This window comes from Mauremys mutica, chromosome 22 (genome assembly GCF_020497125.1).
Source record: "Mauremys mutica isolate MM-2020 ecotype Southern chromosome 22, ASM2049712v1, whole genome shotgun sequence".
Classification (NCBI taxonomy): Eukaryota; Metazoa; Chordata; order Testudines; family Geoemydidae; genus Mauremys; species Mauremys mutica.
The window spans coordinates 15,638,907-15,655,265 of record NC_059093.1 but is presented as its reverse complement, the minus strand read 5'-3'; the positions used below and the strand labels follow the sequence as shown (position 1 = coordinate 15,655,265).

The 16,359-nt window shown below is 47.0% G+C and overlaps 1 protein-coding gene across 3 annotated transcripts in view; it reads right to left on the bottom strand.

The window, feature by feature from the left end:
- The window catches only part of KIRREL3 (kirre like nephrin family adhesion molecule 3), a 728,850-nt gene that overhangs the window by 447,097 nt on the left and 265,394 nt on the right, over positions 1–16,359 (bottom strand). The window lies entirely within an intron of this gene.

Genomic DNA, 16,359 nt, shown 5'->3' with positions numbered 1-16,359 from the left:
GAATAAAAAGGACTGAGATGGAGGTCTCAGGGATAGTCCACTATCAATAAAGTAACTCTCCATAGAATGCCAACTCTCCTAATGAAATGAGAATAAGTCCTTAAAGCTCCAGTTAACATGAGTGCATATGGGAGCTTGGGGAAATAGCTCTGTAAGTGGCGCTCCCCATGAATAACCATCACCTTGCAGATTTATTGAGGAGACGACCCCCTCTTCTGTGTCCTGGGCCATGGAATGCTTCACTGCTGGCATGAGCCCTGAACTCCCAACGCACCAAGAGAGGGAGGGGGGGAAATAACCTTCTTGTAATTAAGTGTCTTGAGTAAAGATTTGATTCAGATTTAATAAGAAATTTATTCTAAGTCAAACAAATACCAATTGATTATAAAGAACCTAATTACTGACGTGCAACCCCTGTCACGGCCAGGTTTTTCTTCAACTGCAGAGTTGTTAAAGCTCAATAAATACCCTTTTAATAATTGATTAGCATGAAATTAATAGTGAATAACTGCTGCACCTTGATGTATCTCCGCACACTGAATATGACTCACACTATGTGACTGCTACATGGAGCAGAGCGCAGCTCACATGCTGCCTCTGAGTCAGAGATGTTCCATTAAGGGGCCTGAGCCTGCCAACTGCTGAGCACCCTCCACTTCCATTGAAGGCAACAGAGAATGATGGTGCTCAGTACCTGTTGGCTCAGACCCCTGTAGCAGCAAGGCAGGATGCCTCAGTCCTATTCCTGGCTCTGCTACTGAGCAGCTGGGTTCCCTTGGGTGAGTCACTTAGCCATTCCGTGCCTCAGTTTCCCAGATCCAAAATCCTTTTTGGTCCAACTCCACACAAGTCAATGAGGTTACATCAGGAATATTCCCCCCACCCCTATCTGTAACATTAGCATATTACTCCTCATCTCCCTAAACGGTGCTAGAGCTGATGAAGTTTTCTGAGATAGCAGATGAATGGGCTCATTATTAAATAGCATTTTCTGTATTATTTGTATTGCAACTAGAGACCTCAGTGGGAGAGGCAGGTGCTCAGTGTCTCTGGAAATCAGGCCCTAGATCAAACAGGGAGTTTCTGGAAAAGGCATAAAGAAAACTCACATCTGCTGAGCCCCAATCTAGTACATTAATTGAAACACTACCTCTAAGTGCCTTCCACTGGCTGCATTAGCAGCAACAAATCTCAAAATATTGTAGGTCCTACATTAAAAGCACGGTGGAGACAATTGGTGGGTTTGCAGTTTGGAACCTGGATGGTGTTCCCCAGCAGATGCCAACGAGATTATGGCAGGCAAAGTTTGGAGCTTAGTCTACTTGAGACAGAATCCCTGTAGCTCCATCCCAGCTTTGAAGCTAGCCCAGGGACTGAATGCCATTGCTCTCAGGGCTGGCCCATGTTCTCTGGGAGTTGATTTGGTCAATTCCTTTACAGTTCCTAGTGGACAGGTGTCTGGATCGCATCCCATATGCCAATCTTGTATCTCCACAGAAGCCCAGGATTGACTGGCACAGGTTTCACCCTTCTGCGTTGGGTGTTGGTTTGCCAGCTCAGATTCCAGAGTGAAGCTTTGGGATCCTCAGCTGGAAAACTCAGATACAGATTTTGAACCTGCTGCAGAATTCAGAGTTCCTAGGTTTTGGGTCCAACTATTTTGAGCCATATTCTGCCTGCTGTACTCCCATGAAGGGGCACCTTCCTCTGCAAGCAGTTCCTATTAATTCTTGGCAGAAGAAGACACTGCCCAATGGGAGAACTGTTCAGGAATTTTTTTCTGAAACATTTTTTTCATCAGAAAATGCTGATTCATCAAAGCCAAACCTCTTTGTGGGCAAGGGTTGGTTTGGGAAAAACTCTTGTTTCACAATGTTTTTGGAAAAGAACAGTTAACCACAACTTGAAATGCATTGTTTCACGTTTTGAAATACCCTGTTTCACTATTTTTGAAATGACAAGTTTGGGGTATTTTTTTTTTAGTTTGAAACAGCTTTGCCTTTCAAAATGTAATTTATAATAAAAATGTAAAAATATTGTTTTAAAAAGGCATTTCAACCTTAAAAAAAAACCTTTTAAAATGATCAAAACAAAATCTTTTGATTGACCTGATCTGAAACATTCTCCAGGTTTTTGGTTCATGAACATTTCTGAGATTTTCACTTTTTCTCCTGATTTAGGATGGGAATTTTTTTTTGAAGTCTCGAAAATTCTTGCGGGATGGAAAATCCATTTTCTACCCGGTTCTCTTTGATGGGTGCATACACAACAGAAACCTGGCGCTGCAGCCTTGAAATCTGGATCCACACCCAGGGGCAGATTCTGAACCCCCACCGAGTTTGGAGGGAGATGAGAGTCAGTTCTGGTCTGAGGAAGGTTCGAGGCAGATTGTTAAACTGCTGATCACAGGAGCCTGACCATGTGTACACTTTAGATCCCAGTGTAAAGGGAAGACAGTGTCAGAAAAAGAAAATCCCAACCTGAATGTCTCAGATGCTGGTGCTGCCGCGCCACCAGGTGTCCTGGAGATGGCTGTGCTAATGGTATGGGAAATGCTGTTGCTTCTTCATCCCAGTCCCTTAATGCAGCCACATCACAAACCTTCAACTGCAATCACGGCCACCTAATCTGATTAGCCACTGAGCTTCCTCCCCTGCCGAATGGATAGTAGATAAGGGCCGTGGCTGGTGGGAATGCAGCATACGCCTAAGGAGCTCCAAGGAAGCCATGTCTCCAGGATGGAAGCAATCTATTACTTTCCATGTGACGACATCTGGGGGAGCAGGAGGTGGGATGAGGGACAGCACTTGGGCTGGGCTCCCTCTTCTGTCATCAGCATGAGGCTGAGCTTCCCACAACAGTTCCTAGGTAGAGAGAGAGAGCACTAGGCTTTACTGGGACATGTAAGATAGCTCGAGAGTGGCGGTGGCACTTGGAGAGCTGAAATGGCTTTGAATATTCATACAGAAGAAGCTCCTACCCTGTCATTCTCTGCTGTGTGCATGCCTCACGCTCCCACCGGGAAGGGAGGGGGCTACTGTCAGCCATCACTCGGGCAGTTTTTGATGTTAGGAGCTGGTGCCCGAGATCTGGCAGATGGTAATGCAAATGGAGCTCCTGAATCAAGGAACAAATTGCTAGGCATTTGTTTTAAGTGGAGAGCTGTAACGAGTCTGTTAATTAGTAATTAAGCCAAGCTGAAGGCGCAGTGCGGATGTGGGTGCAAGGACTGGAGTCTGGGTGCAGGAGGGAGCATGGGTGTGAACTGGCTAGCAGTTCTGGCTGTGGGTGCAGGATAGGCTATGGGGGATCTCTGTGGTGGGCTGGCACTGGAGTGCTGGCACAGATTTGGTGTGAAAGGTGATCTGAGTGCAAGTGCATGTGGCTGGCTGCACATGGTGCAGAAGGAGAGTCAGAGCCTCATGCAGCACAAGGTGTGGGGGTCATGCAATGCGGGTGCAATTCCATGTGCAGGTGCAGGGCAGCTGCATGTTCAGTGTGGGTGTGTTTACAGGTAGGGGGGGTGCAGTGGCGTGTGCAGTGCATAATGCGGATGCAGTTATAGGTGTGGGTGCAGCACGAGGGCAGAGAAATATGGGCAGCCCAAGTAGCAGAGTAGCTGTGGGAGCTGATGCATGTGCAGTGTGGGTGCTGTGTGAACTTGGGTGCAATGCAAGTGTTGGCTTAGGGTGGATGCAGTGTAGTGTGTGGTGGGTGAGATCAGGTGCATTGAAGGGGAAGGTTCAGCGTTGGGGTGGGCGCAGTGCAGGATGGGGGCAGGGTAGTGTGGATCCAGGACTGGGATAGGAGCAGTGCAGTGTGGGTTCGGAGCCAGGGTGGGTGCAGAACACTGTAGGTGTAGGGCTGGGATAGGAGCAGTGCAGGTGTAGGGCAGGGATGGGTGCAGTGTAGTGTGGCTATAAGGCTAAGATGGGCACAGCACAGTGTAGGTGTAGGGCTGGGAGGGGGTCAGTGCAGTGTGGGGCTAGGACAGACGCAGTGAGGGTTCAGAGATGGGGTGGACGCAGAGCAGTGTGGATATGGGTGCAGGTGTAGGGCTGGGATGGGCACAGTGCAGAGGATGCAGTGCAGATTTGAGGTGTGCTGTGAGTGTGTTTATTGCTGCAGCTATTCAGTTGTTTCCTCTCTGATTGGACCCCAGAAGCTCACAGACATTTGAACCATGGCACCTCTCCACTTCTTTCCATCTCTGGTGAAGGGCCAACCAGAGACAATCCACTGCTGCTCCATGACTTTGTCTGGGGCCTAGGGCTGTTAACCCAGGGCTTGCCCCTCTCATCCAGTTGCTGGATGGCTGGGAGAAGCACAAGGTGAGTTTCTGGAGCTACTGAGCCAGATCCTGAAGCTGCTGTTCAAACCTCCAGTGATGGCGAAGGACCAGCATTGGTCTCTGGATTTGACTAACAGTCTTTGGCTCTAACCTGGGCACATGAAGGCTGAAGAAATGGCTACAAATCTATTTAGTGCCGAACAAGGCAGCCCCTTCACCATCCCCTGTTGCCCATTCCCAGATTCTGGGAATGGATGACAGGTTCCAAGATGGCAGCACTGGGGCCCCTGGGGCTGAGCCCAGGCCTGCGCAGCTGGCCCCTGGACCTTCGCTGACATTTCCAGCAGCAAAGTGGATTCCTGCCAGTGTCTCAGAGGGGCCGGCTGACAGCCAGCGACCAGACAGAGTCACCTGGAAGGGACAAATGGCTCCAAATGGAGATGGAAGGGCTCTTAATGGTGACAGGCAAGAGGAATCACAGCTGCACAGGAAGGAAATGCAGGGAACGGCCAGCTGCTCTGCCAGTCAGTAAGGGGGAGAGAGACACACCGTCAATCAGAGAGACAGGCAGGGATCTCACAGCTGGCACAGAGAGAGGGCAGAGAAAGAGCTTTCCAGCCCAGCAGGATCAATCCCATGAGAGAACACTGAGCTCCTCTTCCTCCCCGCACATGAGGCAGGATTTCCAGCCCCCTGCACCGTGCCAGTCAGAGACTGATGACAGATAACGTGTGAAGGAGAGAGACACACTGCGATCCCGGATAGAGAGAGCCACCTCCTGCAGTTGGCCCAGAGGAGACCTGGCAAGGGCTCACTGCTCTGAGTGGGCAGGGAAAGTCCCCTTCCTATAACTGTATTTTGCAATGAGGAGTAAAATCCTGCAGTCCTTCCACTCCCTGCTCTTTTAAAAGGGCGCCGCATCCTTAATACCCCACATCACAGAGCCCTTCCCCAAGAGAGCCAGCTGGAAGGCGAAGGGCAATGGAACCGTTTAAAGGAGAGGTGGCAAGTGACTCAGTGGGACAGTTCCAGGGAGCTGGCGGAGCTCCTGTGGCAATGATTCACTAGCCACATCTGAACTGGAGGGCGCAGGGAACCCATGGCCTGCTGCTCACACACTGGGCTTCAGAGGGGCCAAGGCCTCAAAGCTTTGGGGTGCGGAGATCAGACAGAGGAAGGATGATTAGAGTGCTCCTGAGGCCTGAGTTCAATTCCTACATCTACCACTGAATCCTTATCTGACCTTGGCCAAGTCACTTGGTTTCTCTGTGTCTCAGAACCCAGGCTGTAGAAGGAGGGTAACAATCTGCCTTATGCCCCAAGGGTCTTGGGAGCTGCTCAGATACTATGATAATGGCGTGAGTTCTTATGGTGTCATCACAGGCCTCATTGGTCAGGCTTTGCAAAACCAAAGTCAGGGCTGCTTTGGAGCAAAATCCCATTTTATCCAAACCCTGGACCAAAGGCCCGTCTTCTAACCCATCTCTGCATCACAAGGCTTCAAGGGTGGGCTGGGACATCCTCATGAACCCTTGACTCATCACCATGCTACACTCATCCATTGCTCTGCCCCAATCCCAGAGACACCAAGGGAAGCCGGCCAGCCAAGGGTTACGTTCCGATTTCCTTTCTGATTTATGTAAACTCCTGAACGGCGTACTAATAAGAAATCAGTTCCTGTCATCAGCTTTATTTCTTATTCTGAGCCACAACACTAAAACACTTCACGGTGATTACAAATAGCAAAGTTATTTTTTGCCAAGCCTCTGCATCAGAACTTAATAGCATGGTGTAATGCCACCCCACGCTGATGTGTGGCATATTTAATATCCATCTTTCTTAGAAATAACAGTGTTCTGAAATTAGAAGGGACTTTAGCAGCGAAATAATTAATGTGGATAACCATCATAAATGCCACAAATGGAACAAATACAGATGGCAGTGAACCACGATTGCTAATACTCTAACCTGTTGTGACAGAACTTTAAAAATTGAAACCCTTTTCCCCAGAGGCCAGTGAGTGGAAATAAATCAAAAAACAAAAAAATAAAAAAATAAAAAAACCCAGAGCTCATCTCTAATTGCATCGTCCCCTCTCATTACCAGTCTCCCGGTCGGTTACGTGCATGTTCTACCAGAGCGTCCAAGCCTGTTCTCCCTATCAGTATTGTGTTCTCATTACAGCAGGGTTTACAAGAGGGAGAACGTGTTTGTGCTTAAGGCACTGGCATGGATACAGCAGATGTGGGTTCAATTTACAGCATTTACTGTGGGATATTGGATAAATCACCTAATCTCTCTGTGCTTCACTTCACTACCAACTAAATAGGTAAAACAGGCTTTTCTTTGTCTGTCTTGTCTATTTAAGGTATGTCTACACTGGAGCTGGAGATGTAATTTCTGGCTCAGTTAGATGTACGTGTGCTAACTTTGACCAAGCCAGTGCACTAAAAATCCAAATGTAGCCGTGGGTGCGCTGGCTGTGGGAGAGGTAACTGCCAGAATAAGTACCTTGGATGCCAGGCAGGACTGTACTCGGGACAGCTAGCCCCTCCCTCCACCTGCGCCGCCAGGGTTCACATGCGCATGTCTCCTCAAACTGAAAATTACACCCCTCAGCTTCAATGCAGTTGTCCCCTTGGAGTGTGAGCTCTCTGGGGCAGGGACCATTTCTCATGATGTGTTTGTACAGCACCTAGTACAACAGGGCCTGTTCTCACTTCAGCACCACTGACACACTAATGATATGAACACAGCACACAGCCTTGCTGGCGGCTGTTCACAACGTGGTAGGCTCTGCCATGCGCGGGAACTGGCACAACTGATCGGTCAGTGAAAAGGTCCATGTCTGGCAGGTGGGTGGTGTGAGCTGAATCCTTGCCCTAGTTACAATGATCTAAATTCATCAGGGGCTGCCCTGGTGTAGCTAAGAAGAGAATTTGGCTCACTGCAGGCACACCATGTCCTAGGGAGGAAAAGGAGGAAGACATGCACTCTCCCAGAAAGGGTGCCTGGAAGCATTAGGTCTGGTAAGACCTAATGACTTCTGGGATCTAAGAGAGCAACGAATGGGCTGTGAAGCATCTCAGAAGAGATGTAACCAGTGCTTCCCACAGTGGCATCTACAGATCTGCCAAAAGAAATTTGAAGCCCTGGTACATCATGTTCATTGGGGCCCCATCCTCTCCCGGTCACCCCCTTTTCACCCAGTTACAGACCTCTAATCAGCAGGGCTATGGTCCCACAGCCTAGATGTTCCTTCTCTCCCAGCTGACAGCACTACTACCTGCTCTCCCAACACCATGATCCACTGAACAGCCAGCTGAGTGCCAGTCGCTCCCCATGCAGGTGCAGCAACAAAGGAGGGCTCTTCATGTCCTCTCACATGCACTCCTGGACATTAACTGCCAAAAGGGCTTCAATCAGGGATGGGGAAGGCCTTATTAGGTCATCTACTCAGGCTGCCTCTCAAAGCAGGCTTGTTCTCCACAGAACAATGCTTAGACACTAGCCTAGGTTAATTTGAGAAGGCCCAAGTACTGGGATTTTCATCCTTCCTCTTTCAATTTTCACAGTGAAATAAGTAGCGAACGAGTTAGGGGATTCTCTCCCCAGTTCCTCCGTGTCCTGCAGAAATGATAAACTTCCCACTCCCAGGACGAATATCTGTCTAAACCCAACAGGCTGGAAAACAAGGGCATTCTGCAGTTCAGTCCCTCCATGCGTTGTGTTATGCAGGGTGACACATCGGATGTGGTGTAATGCTGCATCACACAAGCTACACTCCAAGGCAAATCCATTAACACAATAATCTGATAAGCCCTTTGGGGTTATTTCCCCCTCACCAAACACACTGGGAGCTTGTGTGGGTGTGAGTTAATGGGGGAGATTTCTCCCACAGTGATATTCCCTTTGCAATTGTAGAGCGCCTTTCACCCAGAAGAACCAGACCCTACGGTGCTTTGCAGACTATGCATGGGTCACTTCCCCACCACTGAAACAGTTAGCTCTCGGGTGTCACATAGCACCTTTTTTTTTTTTTTTTTTTTGCAGCACCAATAATACCATACCAGAGTTTAGGCCAGGAAGTGAAGAATCAGGGATTCATCCACATTAGACTTGAAAAAGAATAATGAACCTAAATGCCATCACCTCCACCCTGACACAGACCATACTGGAATGTTTTCTGTGCTGTATTTTCTAAAACTTAGTTTCAAATATCTCAAATAGAAGGGCTTCCACTACGTCTCCTGGGAAGCTCTTCCTCACTCTAAAAGATGTTGCCATTGGTAAGTTTTTCTGTTGTTCTGTCTAAACAATCCCTTAAATTCCATTGTGTTTGACTATGCCTCTTCTCCCCTCTGTAACTAATCCTTCTTCCTCCTTGGCATATACATTTACAGCTGGGCATTGTTTTTCAGATGAATAGTTTATTCACTAAATAATGCAGTTTAGGGTCGACCAAAACTATTGGCAAATTGAGTGAATAGTTTCAGCTTCAAAAAATGGTATTTTTTTTTCAAAGTTGAAACATTTTGTTTCGAAACAACCTTTTGTTTCGATATTCAAAGTGACCTTTTGTTTCGATATTCAAAACGACCTTTTGTTTCGACATTTTGCTTCAAAACTGTCTATGGTTTCTAACTTTAGCTGGATTTAATGTGTTTTAAAGGGTAAAAAAAATCCAACAATTAAATAATGTTTGACCCAAAACAATTTTTTTTTTGTTGATTTCACTTTGACTCAAAATGATTTCTTTGGTTTGGAAAAATCGGTTATTCATCTAGTTCTATTTATATCCTTCAAATATCTGAAATTAAAAGAGGAAAATTAGGCAGCACTGAATTTACGTGATTTGGAATTTTCCTAGGACTTTAAAGGCACCATCCAATAGTACACTGGGTTAATATAAACACAGAGGGTTTCAAAGCAGCACTGATCTAGGGCTCAATCTGAAGTTGATTGAAATCCACGGAGAGGTTCCCACTGATTCCAATGGGACTTTGGTTCAAGCCTTCAGTTTCCATTTCACTTCCTGCAACACTCTGTTTTGGTTTTTTCTTTTCTTGGAGGTCTCCCATCCAAGTCACAAACCTCATTAGTTTAGGAAATCCAACTAAATCACTCTGTGAGCTTGGCATAGTTGGAGGTACAACTGCAGGAAGTTAAAGAGATTTGGCACCTTTATTTTTCCCAGAGACTGAAATGAAGGTTTACCTCTAATTTATCTCAGCGTGCTATCCTCCAGTCAGATAGCTGGGAGGGAAGAGAGAGATGTGCATCTGTGCACCATGGCAGCCAGAATTCCTTTTAAGGAGATGCTTAGTGTGCGGTTATTTACTCTTTTTACATGGATGCAGCACAGTGGTTTGACAGAGACTCCAACCTGCAGAAACGAGGTCTGCCTAACCCACCCTCCTAAAATAACAAGGAAGGTGTTTCTAAGCCCAGCCAGTCTTGCAAAGGAAACAGCTGATTGGCAGCCCTTTGGAAAATAAACAACGAAACGCGAGCCAAACTAAAAGCCAAAGCGGAAAGTGATTTTCATAACTCATTCACCTAATGGATGATATATGAAATGAGTTAGCTGGCAGATGGGCACCCTAGAGGTACATTGGTTTGTCACTCCCTATAAGGCATCTCGGAGAAACCACTGCATGACTTCACCTCTCCTGCCTGAGAAGGGGGAAAAAAATAAAGCTTTGCAAATTTCCATCAGCGGTTAAATATTCTCCGTGCTTAAAGACAGAAGCAAGCCTGGGAATGTAAGATGGTTCTAACCATCGCTTTCTACATTGGTCTGTTCATTGTCACACTACTGAAGAAACTTCCCTTTCTCCTTTCTTATGGGGTGTTTCTATGTGCCTTGTTAAACTATTTGTACACAACAAACAAGGAAGAATGGAGCCGGCCGAGGGTTATTTATTGCGCCAGCATGAAGTCATTGAGGCAGGAGGCTAGCGCTAGGCATGGCATCTTGTGATGTATGGGTTAGGACAGCTTGGTGCTGAGAATGCCATCAAGTATTAATCTCAAGGAGATGCTATTGAACTCAAGAGAGACTTAACATCAGTGCTGAGAGATCAAAGATATGATATCTCTGGCAGAGTGCACTATCAGAAATGATCGTAAGAAAAACAAAGGGGTCATTTTAGTGCCTTGTGCATTAATGGAGTGACTCGTTGCCTCCAGGCAGAGGCAAACAGCAATTTTTCCTGAACCGAACCAACATGCACATGGGATTTTTTGACATTTCTTTACATCTTATTGTGAGCTGCCAATAAATGAAGGCATAATAATGTCAAATCAGTTTTCCTGTCTAAGTTATGAGCTGCCCTCAATTGTTTTCCCCCCTTTCAGTGCTTTTTAGTCAGCCAAAGATAGAAACTCTTTAAGAGTTCTAAATACAAAACTTCAGCAGTAAACGAACACTTAAGTGTCTGGCTCAAATAAACACACATACTGGGAATGCCAAAGGAAGGTTCTCCGATCAACATGACGCACGGAAGAAATAGGCTAATCCTGTCATCCTTTAACCCGTGATTGTTTCTAGAACCCATGCTTTGCATGGTGTTGCATTCATTCAAGCCAAGAAAGGGTTGGCTAGAGCTACAGTTTTTGTTTTCCACCAATTTTTTTTTTCATCAAAAAACAAAACCTGAACTTTTTGGGGTTCACACTGAAAATTTTTTGGGTTTTGCTCAAAATAAAACCTAGAATGATTTTTTTAAAATGAAAAGTAGAAATTGTCCTCAGAAAGCAGACACATAACACAAAAAAATGGTAGTTGGTCAAAAATCCAACTTTCCATTGAAAAATAGTTTTGATGGAAAATTTTCAACCAGCCCTAGATAGTTCTCATGGGATGTGCATGGTCTAAATTAAAGTTCATTAGAAGAGGAAAGTTGTTTGGTTACTGTGCACCTGGGGAATTTAGTCTAAGCTAGAGTTGTATCATCCTATACCAAAGTGTAACATACTCATGGCCACTTAACATTTCCGCCTGCTACTCTGAAATCTATCATTATTCTGCACACCACAGACACTCAAAATTTCACAGCAGCAGTGGGGTTAGAACTCAAGTCCTCCAGCTTCTGCCACTTTAGTAAAAGACAAAGAGCAGCAGACAGAGTAAGAGTGAGCAGCTGTGCAGCTTCCCAACCATGTGATGCATCTTTCTGGGCATATACAACAGGGATACTTCAGAATACCACGCAAACTGGCCCCAGCCAATTCCTGTCGAACACGGTGCTATTTGGAATCATGGCACGGCCAGAAATACAATAATACCATGCACTATTTTACTGCATAGCTTGCTGGGAAATATTTGATCTTCCTATGCTAATTGTAGTTTTAACACTTGTCCTTTGGAGAAAGGACTAACCTCCTCAGAAGGCTACACATCCCACCACGATCCTGAAGAATGACTAATTGTATGATTGCAAGTGATGGTCTGGAGGGAATCAATCAATCAATGAGTGCTTATCCGCCTTTCAATAGGGGAGTAATTAACGTTCATTTGCAGAAGGGACTGTTTATGTAAATAACAAGTTCATGGCTGTTCCATTTGACAGATAGCTGAGGGGCGGGGAGGTGGAATGTGTGAAAGTCCATGGAGCCTGAATGGGAAGGACAAAGAGATGTGGAGAATGCCTGCGCGACTCTGTTTGCCACCAGTAAAGCTGTGTTGTTCGTGCTGCTTGGTGATGCAACTGATCTGAAGGAGCAGCCCGGGCCCTGCCTTGCTGGCTCTGAATTTGAGTGCTGGTATTAACACTCTGACAGAGACAAATCCTTGTCCTGCTGCCCGGTCTGCAAATTGCCCAGAAGTGACAAGAATATTTTGTACTTGGAAATGGTGAGGATGTCCATCCAGTGTGAGAGAGTGGCTTGGGATTGCAGGAGGCTGCGTTACTGCTCCGGTCTATGAACATGCTCCTTTGGAAGGAGGAGCTGATAAGGATAGTGATTCAGCACAACCTTAATAAGAACAGCCCTTTCGTTCAGGGCTGCAGATAAAGGTCTTCTTCATTACCCCAAAAGAACCTGGCCAGCCCCCTGGTGAATCTAACACGGGGCCTAGGAGGTGCTGAGCTGGCGAGGGAATGAGCAAGTGTGGCTCGAAGATGCAACCACCTGAAGATGGCATGGCATGAAAATGCATGAGTTAAAGGGTACCGCAGATGAACAGCACAGAGGAATCCCAGCCTTAGTTTCAGAAGGGAGGAGAGCCAGAGACTCCATGAAATCCACTAGGGATTTTGCTATTGCTATCGAGTTTACATGGAAAGCACTCAGATGGGCTTGGGCTCATAATGCAGGGCTATAAAATTGCAGTGTGGATGTTCAGTCTCAGGCTTGGGGGAGGGTCCCAGAGCCTGGGCTCCAGCCCGAGCCTGAGTAGCTACACTGCTATTTTAGCCCTGTAAGCCCCAGTCAGTTGACCAGTGCTCTGAGCCTCGGTGCCACAGGTTTTTATTGCAGTGTAGACATACGCTCAGATAGGGTTCTGGTATCTCACTTTGTAGATGCCTAACTCAAGGCAGTGTGGCCTATGGGATAGATCACTGGCCTGGATGCAGGGAAGGTGGGTTCCATTCCTGCCTCTTTCACTGGCCTGCTGAGTGACCTCGGGCAAGTTTGTGCCTCAGTTTCCCCATATATATAACACTACTGCAGAATAGACCTCCTTTATAAAAAGCTTTAAGATCTACAGATAAAATGTGCTATGGAAGAGCTACGTCTTGTTAGTAATAATAATAGAAGGGGCCTGCTGTACAGAAAGTGCCCACCCTTTGAAAATCAGGCCCTATTGAAGAAAGCCCAAGAGGAACACACCAAAACTGAGGTACTCTGAATCACTAGTCCCACTTGAAAATGTAGGTCTCAGGAAGGGCAGTGGGCAGGTGTATTTCATTTAGATATTCCCATTCTCAGCCCCTCACACTATACCCTATCCCCAGTGCCACACAGCTAGCACTCCCAGACTGATTATGTGTGTGTGTGTGCGTGTATATATATATAATGCCATGTATATATATCTTGCATCCATATCAGAGTGCAAAGGGGGATTAGTAATATGCACAGAGCTCTTTCAGTCTTCTCATTTCTACTCCCTTATTTCCCTTCTATGCATCTACATGTGGAGGGTTGTTTTTAAGTGTTTTTATTAGGTTGTGCTTGCTTGGGGAAACCCATTATAAATCAGAGTATTATTAGGACCAATGATAATTTGTCCTCCCCCTCCGTGAGGAAAATATTGTTACTCCCATTTTTCAGATTGGGGAAACTGAGGCAGAGTGGTTAAGATATTTGCTCCACATTCCAAAGGGGATTAGTGCCAGACTCAAGATAAACCTTAAGAGTCGCTGGAGCCTAGTGCTGTGCTCAGACCATGCTGTTCTCCCAGCTACATGCAGTGGAAAGTGATACAGAGATGTAAAGGGTGCTGTATTGCTCCTTGTGATGCAGAAGGTGCAGGACAAAAGGGAGGACACTAGTCTGACACACACATTAGCATCTCATGACTCTAGTTCCCAGAATAAGTAGCAGTTTCCACTACACTGCCTGCCTAGATCCTGGCCCAGATGCACCAATCCAGGAAACAACTGCACACTACAATCCAGGTACTAGTGAGCAGATAAACATGTGTTACATGGGAGATATGCAGGGACAAGTGGGTATAACTACCAGAAACAGGATAATATAAAATAATAGGCTAACAGGAAAGCTGTCCTGGTGGTGAAATGTATTAGACTGTTGAACCAGTTGAAACTCCAACACTTGAATCATTTGAAATTCAACTGGGCAAAGCCCTTGAGGATAGCCTGCAGAAGACAATCTGGTACTGGTTGTGGAAAATGGACTAAATCACCTCTTTCATCTCTGATTTCTGTGACTAAGTCTCAAACAGCAGGCACATGTTATCGGGCAGACTTTTCAAAGAACTAAGGCAGGGTAGCTATCTAAGAGTTGAGACACTATGGTAGGAAGGAAGGTCAAAAGCAGCTGTGTATGAACTTGAGATGGAGTCTGGGTTCAGTGCTGAGAAGCACCCACAATTTCAGATGCTTCCCAGGAACTGGGAAGAGCTTCTCATGTAGTTGCTTCCATCTCCAACCCTAGCTGGGACCACAGTCATGCAGAACTGAGGCCTTGTCTACACTACAGGACTATTTCGAATCTACTTAATTCGAATTTGTGGATTCGACCTTATGAAGTCGAATTTGTGTATCCATACTAAATACACTAATTCGAACTTCTGAGTCCACATTCACGGGGCCGGCGTCGACTTTCGAAGCGGTGCACTGTGGGAAGCTATCCCACAGTTCCCGCAGTCCCCGCTGCCCATTTGAATTCTGGGATTTCCCCCCAATGCATGCTGGGGGAAAAAATGTGTCGAGGGTGGTTTTGGGTAACTGTCGTCATTGAACCGTCAATCACGCCCTCACTCCCTCCCTCCCTGAAAGCGCCTGCGGGCAATCTGTTCGTGCACTTTTCTGGTCAGTGAAAGCGTGGACGCCACAGCACTGCAAGCATGGAGCCCGCTGCGATCCTCGCCGTTTTCTCCTCCTCGCACTTTATCGTCCACCTCTTCCACATTCAGCTGCTGAGAAATTGGGCTACTTTTCAATGGTTCTGCAAGCACTTGGGGACCATAGGTGACGTTTTACCAACATGAACGTCGGATGGCCGGGCAAGGTTCCTGATGCATGTGTTCTCAGGAACTGTGGGCTGCTCAGACGCCTGCTGGAAGGTAGTTTCTTCCCGTACCACGAAATAACTGTTGTGGATGTGCATTTGCCTATAGTGATCCTCGGTGACCCAGCCTGCCCGCTAATGCACTTGCTCATGAAGCCCTATACAGGCGCCTGGGACAGCGACAAGGAACTCTTCAAATACCAGCGAGCAGCGAGCAGCGTGACCTGTGACTGTTCAGTTTCTTTACAGAGAAGCTGAACCTGCCCCTGTTTCTTTACCCAGTTACTGTTGACTCTCCTCTTCGGTTAAATACCCCGTTCTCCCCGTTTCCTCCACTTCCAAGACACGTGTAAAAATAAAATACATGTCACACTGTTACTGAGGAGAGGTTTCTTTATTCATGACTTTTCGTTAAAGGGTCGAAACTGGAACGCAGACTGCGGTGGGTAGGGTGTGCGCTGATGTAAAGACCGCCTCTAAACTTAAGGAATGACAGGCTCCTGCTCCTACAGCGGTCCGCATTGCCGGACTGCTTGTTTCAACGGAGCCTTCCATCCCTCCTTTTTGGGATTCTGTGTGCGGGCGGCTATGTGGCCTTGTGGCGGAGGAGGACGGATACAGATTCCTCTGCTGCGTGACTCAGCGGTCCACAACAAGGACCGCTGTATAAGATCTGTACCCGACCTCCCCCGCTAAAAAGTCACATCCCCACCGCCCACACAGAACCTGGAAACCACCTCCCATACCGACCACGGTGCCTGCTGACTGCACTGTGTGTGTTACCCGCTGCTGATCCGGCCCCCGTGTCTGTACCCTGCGAAAGGTGCCTGTCCTATGCAATTAGCAACGCACTTCCCCACGCACCCCATTCAAACACAGTCTTCAGTGAGGAAACATGACGGAAACAGTACTTAACAGCAAAGTATTTTTATTACTTAAGTACACAGTTATGGGATGGGACTGGGATTGGGACTTGTTTGAGTCCGGAAGAGAAGGACTTATGCAAACGTAGGGTATGAGAGCTTTTGGTTACTTGAGCACTCTGCTGGGGTGCAGTGACAGTATTCACGGCCCAGGGCGGGCATCCTCCTGGTTATTTAGGGTGAGGGGGGTATGTGACTTTGTGGCGGGGGAGGGCGGTTGCAGAGATACTGCCGGGGGCTCTGTCCTGCAGCGGACCTGCAGAACATACACAAGTCGCCGGATCGTGTCCGTTTGCTCCCTCAGTAGTACAAGCATTGCTTGAGTCGCCTGCTTGTGTTCCTCACGCCACCTCTCCTCCCATTCGCTGTGTGAGCGCTGGTACAGAGAGACTTTCTCCCTCCACTGCCTCTGCTGGTCCGCCTCGGCTAGGTAGCAGCCCACAC